Raw genomic sequence first — 9,266 nt, 5'->3', positions numbered from 1 at the left:
GTCCATTGGAGAAAGAGGAAATATCTGCCACCCTGATGGGGATGAAATCAGGAAACGCACCTTTCGTCGATGGCCTGATAGTCACGTTTTACAAGGAATTTAAAGATATACTTACTCCTCACTTGACTACGCTATTTGAGGAGATGTGTGGCACTGGCATTATGCCTCCCTCGATGAGAGAGGCATTAATAGTCGCAGAAGGGTTTGAATATCTGCTTCTAAAACCGGTGGTGGTAAGCAGGTAACGATTTTGTATTCAGTTCAGTTACACTGAAAAGAAGAAACTGTAAAAGTAGTAATAATTACCTCTGTGCTTAGGAGCAACATAGGTAGTGCTTGAAGAGCTAGACTAAAATCAGGTATGGCACGACTCAAGTCTATTTAGGCGTTGGAAATGGTAGCATTAACTACAGTAAAGAATATTTGGGCAAGTTGATAGACCAAATATCCTTGACTGCATTACATATAGTGGGCCTCTCTTGATTGAGACCTATTTGTATAATGGCGAATTATTCAGTGATGCAGATAACAAATTGTGATGCACAAATAAGGGACACGTGGACGGAAGGTACAACCTTTATAAGGCAGCTGGTATGAAAATCTTGGTCGTTTGACAGAACTGCAACAAATCAAACTGTCGGTAGAGCAATTACAATTCACGCTGGAAAACACTTGCAGTGTATTGTATGGATAAATTACTTATTGATGACGTCGCATTGTAATTGCACTAAAACTGACACTGTTCACCACTTGAAGAGAAAAAAATAAAGACATGTAAAAGTATTCGATGTGTGAGTTGTGATAAAAAGTGGTTATTTCATACAGAACTGTAAAAAGAAAAATAATTAGTTATGGCCAATGTTCAAAGTTATTATTCTAGTAACGACAATAACACTTAGAGAATGTATCTGAGACAATTTAAGTGAAACGGGTTCCAAACGTAGCAAGCTTATTCATTCGGAAATTCGCCTGACTGCATCCAATATGGCTTGAATGGGCAGAGATAAAACACAAGCAGCATTCTCACTTTTTCAAAACACCTCATCACTTTAATGTATCTCGGGTGAATCTTATTGCATTGGGGGCATCGTTACTGTACTGTATTATATTGTATATTTTTCAATAAAAACACTTGAACAAAAAAAAAAGTCTAATTTCAAGGACAGAATTATACAGAGGAATATTCAAGAGCCCTTGTACGTAGGTGTTCTACTTGAGTAGATCTATTCCAGCCCACCTCAGCTGCAAATGTCGGCAAAGGTGATTTCATCAAGCATTATCTCAGGGAGTTTGAACTTTTTCGACTATAGGTTGGTTTTGCATTTTTATTATACAATGTTATTTCAAATAAAACATGTTTCACTGTAGAAGAGTGCAGTAAAGTGTGCAGGTAATGGATGAAAACGTATTTAAATGCATTTATCACTGAGGCACAGACACAACAACAAAAAGTACAGAAAGCTTAGGCGATGTATACATCTTGTATAGGAACTGTACTCCAGCACTTATTCTATTTGTGTAGCCAGTATCACATCAAAAGCACTGTCAGCAGCAGTACTGACATTTTTAATATAACTTGTCAGCTCACGAGGTTCCTTGATTTGCATTAACAATTGCCTCACAAAATGTAACACGTGCAGTATTAAAACATTCCAAAAATACTAATTGTTCGTTTATTATTACGTATGCAAATATCAACTTGCAGGAATTCGCAAATGTAAATGATTTTCCATGATAATTCTTGCTAAACGTGTTAATAGTGCGAATGCTGATTATATTTGCTTTTGTTCTGTCATCCTTTGATTATTTCATTTGTAATTTTGTAGCAAGCCTTTTCCTTTTTTAAATTTGACTGCAAGTATTTATTATTTGTTCCCTTGATATTCTGTTCTGATTTGACTTCATCGGCATGCAGGCCATCATTTTGTTTTTATAGTCCTTTGTCTCCCGTTGTTTGCATGCAAATTATTTCCCTTGCAGACTTTCAGACTGTACTTCTTCTGTTTTTGTTATTATAACTCAAGTTTCAAGGAAGGGGTTTTGCTAATGATGCTCTTCAGATAAATATTCAAAGAATATAACCCTAAAATATTTCAGATGGGTCCCAGGATATTTATATGTTTCATATTTCGTTTGAAGTGTTTTCTTATCAACAGATGCGTTAATTTACAGTTGTTACTATACAAATGGTCAGTCGGACTCAGTCAAGCACCAAGAAATGCATATGATGCCATGTTTCATTCTGTTTATATCAGAGTCAATCACGATGATATAATGATTTTATAGAAATATTTTTCCATTTGACAGCATATTGGAACTTACCTTCAGTTATTACACTCAATGAAATCCTGCTTGTTAGTGTGTGTAGCCTGAGAATATCTGGAATAGCTACTCAGATGTAATCTTTGTGATGCCTCTACTATTTTATTGAAGAGTAGTGAGTAGTGAGGTGCTTTGGCTTATCCAAAGAGTTTTAAATATCGAGCAAACTCTGGTAATTAAGATGGGTGGATGCTTTTGAGTACTTACCAGTTAGTGAATTATCGAATCAGTGTGAATTTAGAGTGCCAAATGGCTTGTCTTGCATGTTGATTTGTATCAATTTCAGAACTAATAATTGGGCAGGAAATCTCACAGATAAGACAGCACTGACCCGTGACCGACTCTTGGTTGCTGCAATGTTTTTAATGATGTCATTATCTTGCTGTCTCTCAGTATCTGGCCTATGCTCCTGTTTTAAAGTCAGATGAACAAAGGAGTTAGGTCCTTGACGGGACTGAGGGAGGGGGGGGGGGCTGGACCATTTAGACTATAGAATACAAAAAAGATGCCCGAACCATCATATCTTAGTATGAAACTTATTGGATGAAGACCAAGTACAACTTCATGAAACCTGGTAAGGTACTTTTATTTATACCTATTACTCATATTTTTTGAATTATTTTTGAAGAAATTTTTGTTTTAAGGCAGAAATAGATACACATTTACACAATATCTAACAATTGTGACAAAAAATGAATCAAAACAACATCAAATTAACACAGAACAGTACACATTAAAAAATGCATTTCATCAGTGTTTACAAATAAATTCCTATTTATAGACAAACAAAGAGACGTGAAACCAAGAGCAGAAACAGAATATAATGGATTACAAATAAATCACTCAATGATATAACTGGCTCTTGTAGATGTGCCGACGCGTTTCAGGTTCGAGTAGCAAATTTCCGAACCCTCATCAGGGCTTTGTTATTTGTCTGTGTGACACAGATGAAATGCATTTTTAATGTGTACTGTTCTGTGTTAATTTGATGTTGTTTTGATTCATTTTTTGTTGAAAATAGGGTCACTGGCTGAGTGGGGTGAATCCCTACTCAAGCAGAAACCACGGTTCTTGCCAGGGTGCAGTCACAAGCAAACCCCAAATTAACCTGTGCTTAAGCCTCTGGTAGCTTGTCACGAAAGCAGTCAGGTTTAACTTAAAGGCAATGTGTAAAGTATTTAGGCATCATTTCGAGAGCAATACAGTGCAAACACAACACAAGAACATTTTCACACCAATGTAGAAACATAGAGTAACATTAAGGGTCAGCTGCATCAAAGGGTTTTGCCCATTCTGTGTCTATGGGGAAATGTGTTAATGCATATTGCCTTAAATGAATTGTTTGAGATCAAATCTACAAAAATCTAATTAGTAGAACAGGAGATATTACATTTGAAAGATTTAGGTGAAAACACTGCTTAGAAGCACAACGCGCTAACTGTGGTTATCTGGTCATGACGGATGGGGACAAAGTCACAAGCTCAGGCCGACCGTGATGAAGCGCAGGCCAGGCACAGGAAGTACCAGCTCCTTCGCTGCATTGGAAGACTGCCTGGACTGGTCTGCCTCACACTCAATAAAAAAGTCGACCCGATTAAACCTTAACTTTCTTTGTCTTTGCAACAGTCTAGGCCTGGGTGCAAATGCACGACGGCTGATGTGCCAGGAGGCCAGAGCCAGAAGTTCACAGATCGAGAAGGTCACAATATCATCCCATACAGACTTAACTTTACAACTGTAACACTTAATTACCATGGTACAGGAAACTGGATTACTGATTGAGGGGTTGAAACTCTGCTCAAGCAGAAACCACAATCCCATTTAGGGTGAAGTCACAAGCAAACCTAAATTAACCTAAGTGTAGCCCTCTGGTTGCTTGACATGAAAGCAGTCAAGCCTTAACTTAGAGGCAATGCATAACATATTTACGCAGCACTTCAAACAGCAATAAAGTGATAACACAATACAAGAAAAATCCCACACCAATTTAGAAAAGTACAGCAAAATGTAATAAATTATCTGATGCCAAATGGCAAAAATCAAATCAGTAGAACCAGAGATATGCAATTTTAAAGAATGAAGTGAAAACAGTGCTTAGAAGCACAAGGTGCCAACTGTGGTTATCTGGTCGCCCCAGACTGAGATAAAGTCACAAGTTCAGGCCGGCTGCAATGGAACACGGGCCAGGTACAGGAACCAAAGATGCGCTGTACAAAGTATCTCAAATTTGAGTTGCCAAGTGTTGTGAGGTCCTACGTCGGTTTGCCTCACACAGCAGTCGTTCCGATGCACTGAAGGGCTATGATGTGAGGTGCTGCATTGGTGTGCATCACGCAGGGGTGGTTCCAATGAGCTGCAGGTTTGTGAGGTCATGCATCAAGATGTGTCATGCAGCTGAGGTTCTGAAGAGCTACGGGGCTGCGATGTGAATTCCTACGCAGAGTTTCATCACACAGCAGCGTTTCTGAGGGAGCTGTGATGCTGTGCCCTTCATTTAGATGTGTAACACAGTGGTGGACCTGCAGGACGATTTGTCACAATGTGTCGGTTCTGCGGGTGGGGGAAGATGGCTCTTTATAGTAAACCAAAAAGAGGTATACCGTGCAAAGAATCCAGATATCCTTTATAAGTGGAGAGGGGCTTTTCTCTAGCAATCCCAAGCTGCTCTCTTAGGGGGTAGTGTGGTCAAGCAGTCTTAGGCTTCTCAGAGGGGTGCGTTAGACAGTTGATCCATACACACAGTTAATAAATGAAATACATGACTCAATAAGGAGATCCACATCAATTTATAAAAATAACACTTACCTTTAATTAACTTAGGCACCCCGATCATCAAAATCAGGTAAGTATGTTTCAAGTTATACATTTTTACAATTTTAAAAAATGGACACAGTGCAATTTCTGAAGGGGTAATGTTATCCTATGGAAGAAAGACATACACTGCATACAGGTTTTTCGCAGCAACTGCAGCACCAATCTCCTGGTCCTAAGGAAAGTATGGGGCAAGGTCCTAGGCAGCACCAAGAGGTCACCTTGGGTTGCACTGGGGCGGCTGGTTGCAGAGGTGCTTTTCAGCATCAGGTGTCCAATGTTATCCTACAGGGGAAAAACGTACTGCATTCTGCCACTTCACAGCGACTTATGGGGCCAATCTCCTGGACTTAAGGTAAGTGTGGGGTAAGGTCCAAGGCCACATCAAGAGGTCATCTCGGGAAACTCTGGGGCATCTGGGTGCAAAGGCATATTGCAGTGTTCGGGGCAGTGCTTAAAACGGAAAAAAAAGTGCAGGTACTCACCTAATTGAGATGTGGGCTAGATGTTCTCTAAAATGTCTAAAATGTGTTGGGTGATATTCTGTTCCATGATTTTAATTCCGACTACACACTGGCCCCCCACTACTGCTCACACACCACCACTTTTAGCCAGGATAAACACAACTACATTTCTTGGTTGCTTGGAGGATATCTGCATACTCTCTAACTGAGTGGTGATGTCACGTAAAGCCACCACTGTAGATTTACATAATATCTTCAGGTTAAGTCAAAATATTCCCTAGCCCTTTGACCCCTGGCCATGGCGTTACCACTGAACGTAATAATTGAGGAAAGAATATATCCGAAAGTGATACCATAATTATAATGAATGATTTTTAGGTCTGTCACTCCATTGCAGAATTCCTTTGTTAACGTCCTTTTAACCCATTGTATATGTTGTTTGCTAAACTTACAAGGTACTCCATGAGGAAGTACCATTCCCAAAGCCACATCTCCAGTACCATTATGAACATTGGAGTACGTGCCATTTGACAGGAAGTAGAATCCTGGGTGTGCATTAAGTGGACCTTGGTAATCTACAGGAGCATATCTAGTATTCATCCCCTTAGTACTCGGATCATCTTTCCTCACTAAAGACAATGTATTCTTGTACAGTATCAGTCCGGAACATTTTCTGTATAAGAAAGCATCAGTACTATTATCTATCGGGCATCATGCAGGATAGTAACCTACTTTTCAAGTGACTGTCAAATCCTGATAATGCCATGCTGTTAAAGTAACGTTTTGCTCCTTCATATACATGTTATCGCAATACACATTAGTGTTACATCCTTGGTATCACTTCCCTTGCGGCTTCCTGTATACCAAACAGGGAACAGATATCCCATTCTGAACTCAACCTTTACCTCTACAAAGTGGGGTGAACATATGTATAATTAACCAGTGACAATGAATAAGCAGTCCATAAACTTGTAACGGAGTCAGTAGGATAACAAGCTGTACTTTCACCAAAGAATTTCCTGTGTGTATCTAGAAAGACATTACTTTGCATTGCTCTTCTTGCCCGACCTGGAGGAACAACCTTATATATAATACATGATGGGGTATTATAACAGCACTCCAAAACCCAGAAAACCCCTCCCAAAATCAGTGACAGTGACAATACAAAAACAGCACAGAACACTTTCTTCTCAGCAGACCAACCGGACCCAGTTTGTTCAAAACACAAGGTAGCAAAAGACTGTTCTTCTTCCACAATGGGATGGTGAGATGGGTAATTTTTTAATATATATATATATATATATATATATATATATATATATATATATATATATATATATATATATATATATATATATATATATATATATATATATATATATATATATATATATATATATATATATGTATGTCAAACTACCAAAGGAAAGGTCACACTGTGGAGCCAATGAAGGAAAAAACAAAGAAAAGAAGCACACAGTCCGGGGTCCTTCCGAGCCTTGCTCGTAGACTCCTATTGTTAATCTTTGGGGGTGCTATTGAGCACTTCTTGGTGGAGCTGTGTGATCACAGCCGTTTCTGAAGAAATCCACTTGGCTCAAGATAGGGCACCCTTCCTCCTGGGAAGACCCCCCAACTTATCCTGTCCAGTGTCTCGGACAATGCACCAATCTCCCTTTCCATAATCTATTGTTGGTACTGCAGACAAGGTACATACACCCTATTCTTCATCCATGAGGTCCATCCCTACTAATCTGACTTTTCCTTTGGTGCACTGTCTACCGCCAGGGCCGCAAATTGTACCTAACCAATCCGGGCACTGTCTCGTCAGGGAAAAGGATCTTAAATTCAGAGAGGGCAAGGGACTCAGACTGATTGTGGGCCAGATGGAGGAGGATCCTAGGCAGCCCTTACTTCTGGGGGTCTGCCTCATTCTAAACAGCATTGTTCTTCTCCATTTGCGCCCATATCAGTCAAGCATCAGAAAAAGGAACAAAGCGTGGCACCTTCTCCGTGTCGTGGTTCCCTGTGCCATCAAGGACCCACCGATCGTAGGGGAGAGGTAGGTGGACTCTCCGACAATGAGACAAGTGGATCCAATGCTTCCGGCCATCCGCCTTCACTGCCGTCCGGGTGGTGAGGAGCACCTGCAGAGGTCCTTTCCAGTGTGGCTCTAAACTCCCCCTTCTCTGGTAATTGTGGTCCAGGATATAGTCGCCGGGTCAAATGCTGTGACCTGGCCCCTCAGGTATTGGCGGCAGAGCCTCATGGATCTGTTGATGATTAGAACACAAATTTATAGTCGACTCACGTAAGTAGTCCACAAGCAAAGAGTATTCTATTTCCCTCATGGGAACAGTCCAGCCCGAACTGCCAAGCCATGTCTTCCCTGGACCGGAAACAAGCATCCTGTGACCGGTTTCGGATTCATAATCCTCATCAGCCAGGCTATCTTGAATCCAGTGGCCAAGTGAGCAAGGGACTCACGTCTGAGCATACCCTGCCAACTTAGGGCGAACAAAGCGATACAAAAGGGGATGATGGACGAAGCATTTGAGCAAATCAAACACTCACCCCCAGTCAACTGATCTGGATTTAATCCATCACCATTCTTTAGCTCATTCAGCCACCCCAGTTCAGACATGGCCTTATGCAAATCAGTCTGACCCTGTGCCTCATGGGAACAGTCCAGCCCGAACTGCCAAGCCATATCTTCCCTGGACCGGAAACAGGCATCCTGGGACTGGTTTCGGATTCATAATCCTCATCAGCCAGGCTATTTTGAATCCAGTGGCCAAGTGAGCAAGGAACTCACGTCTGAGCATACCCTGTCAACTTAGGGCGAACAAAGCGATACAAAAGGGCATGATGGACGGAGCGTTTGAGCAAATCAAACACTCACCCCCAGTCAACTGATCTGGGTTTAATCCATCACCATTCTTTAGCTCCCTCAGCCAACCCAGTGCAGACATGGCCTTATGCAAATCAGTCTGACCCTGTGCCTCATGGGAACAGTCCAGCCCGAACTGCCAAGCCATGTCTTCCCTGGACCAGAAACAAGCATCCTGGGACCGGTTTCGGATTCATAATCCTCATCAGCCAGGCTATTTTGAATCCAGTGGCAAAGTGAGCAAGGGACTCACGTCTGAGCATACCCTGCCAACTTAGGGCGAACAAAGCGATACAAAAGGGGATGATGGACGGAGCCTTTGAGCAAATCAAACACTCACCCCAAGTCAACTGATCTGGGTTCATCCATCACCATTCTTTAGCTCTCAGCCACCCCAGTTCAGACATGGCCTTATGCAAATCAGTCTAACCCTGTGCCTCATGGGAACAGTCCAGGCCGAACTGCCAAGCCATGTCTTCCCTGGACCGGAAACAAGCATCCTGGGACGACAGGTTTCGGATTCATAATGCTCATCAGCCAGGCTATCTTGAATCCAGTGGCCAAGTGAGCAAGGGACTCACGTCTGAGCATACCCTGCCAACTTAGGGTGAACAAAGCGATACAAAAGGGGATGATGGACGGAGCGTTTGAGCAAATCAAACACTTACCCCCAGTCAACTGATCTGGGTTTAATCCATCACCATTCTTTAGCTCACTCAGCCACCCCAGTTCAGACATGGCCTTATGCAAATCAGTCTGACCCTGTGCCTCATGGGAAC

Source organism: Lissotriton vulgaris, chromosome 6 (genome assembly GCF_964263255.1).
Source record: "Lissotriton vulgaris chromosome 6, aLisVul1.2, whole genome shotgun sequence".
NCBI classification, from domain to species: domain Eukaryota; kingdom Metazoa; phylum Chordata; class Amphibia; order Caudata; family Salamandridae; genus Lissotriton; species Lissotriton vulgaris.
The sequence above is the reverse complement of the archived record's forward strand: the minus strand, read 5'-3'. Positions refer to the sequence as shown.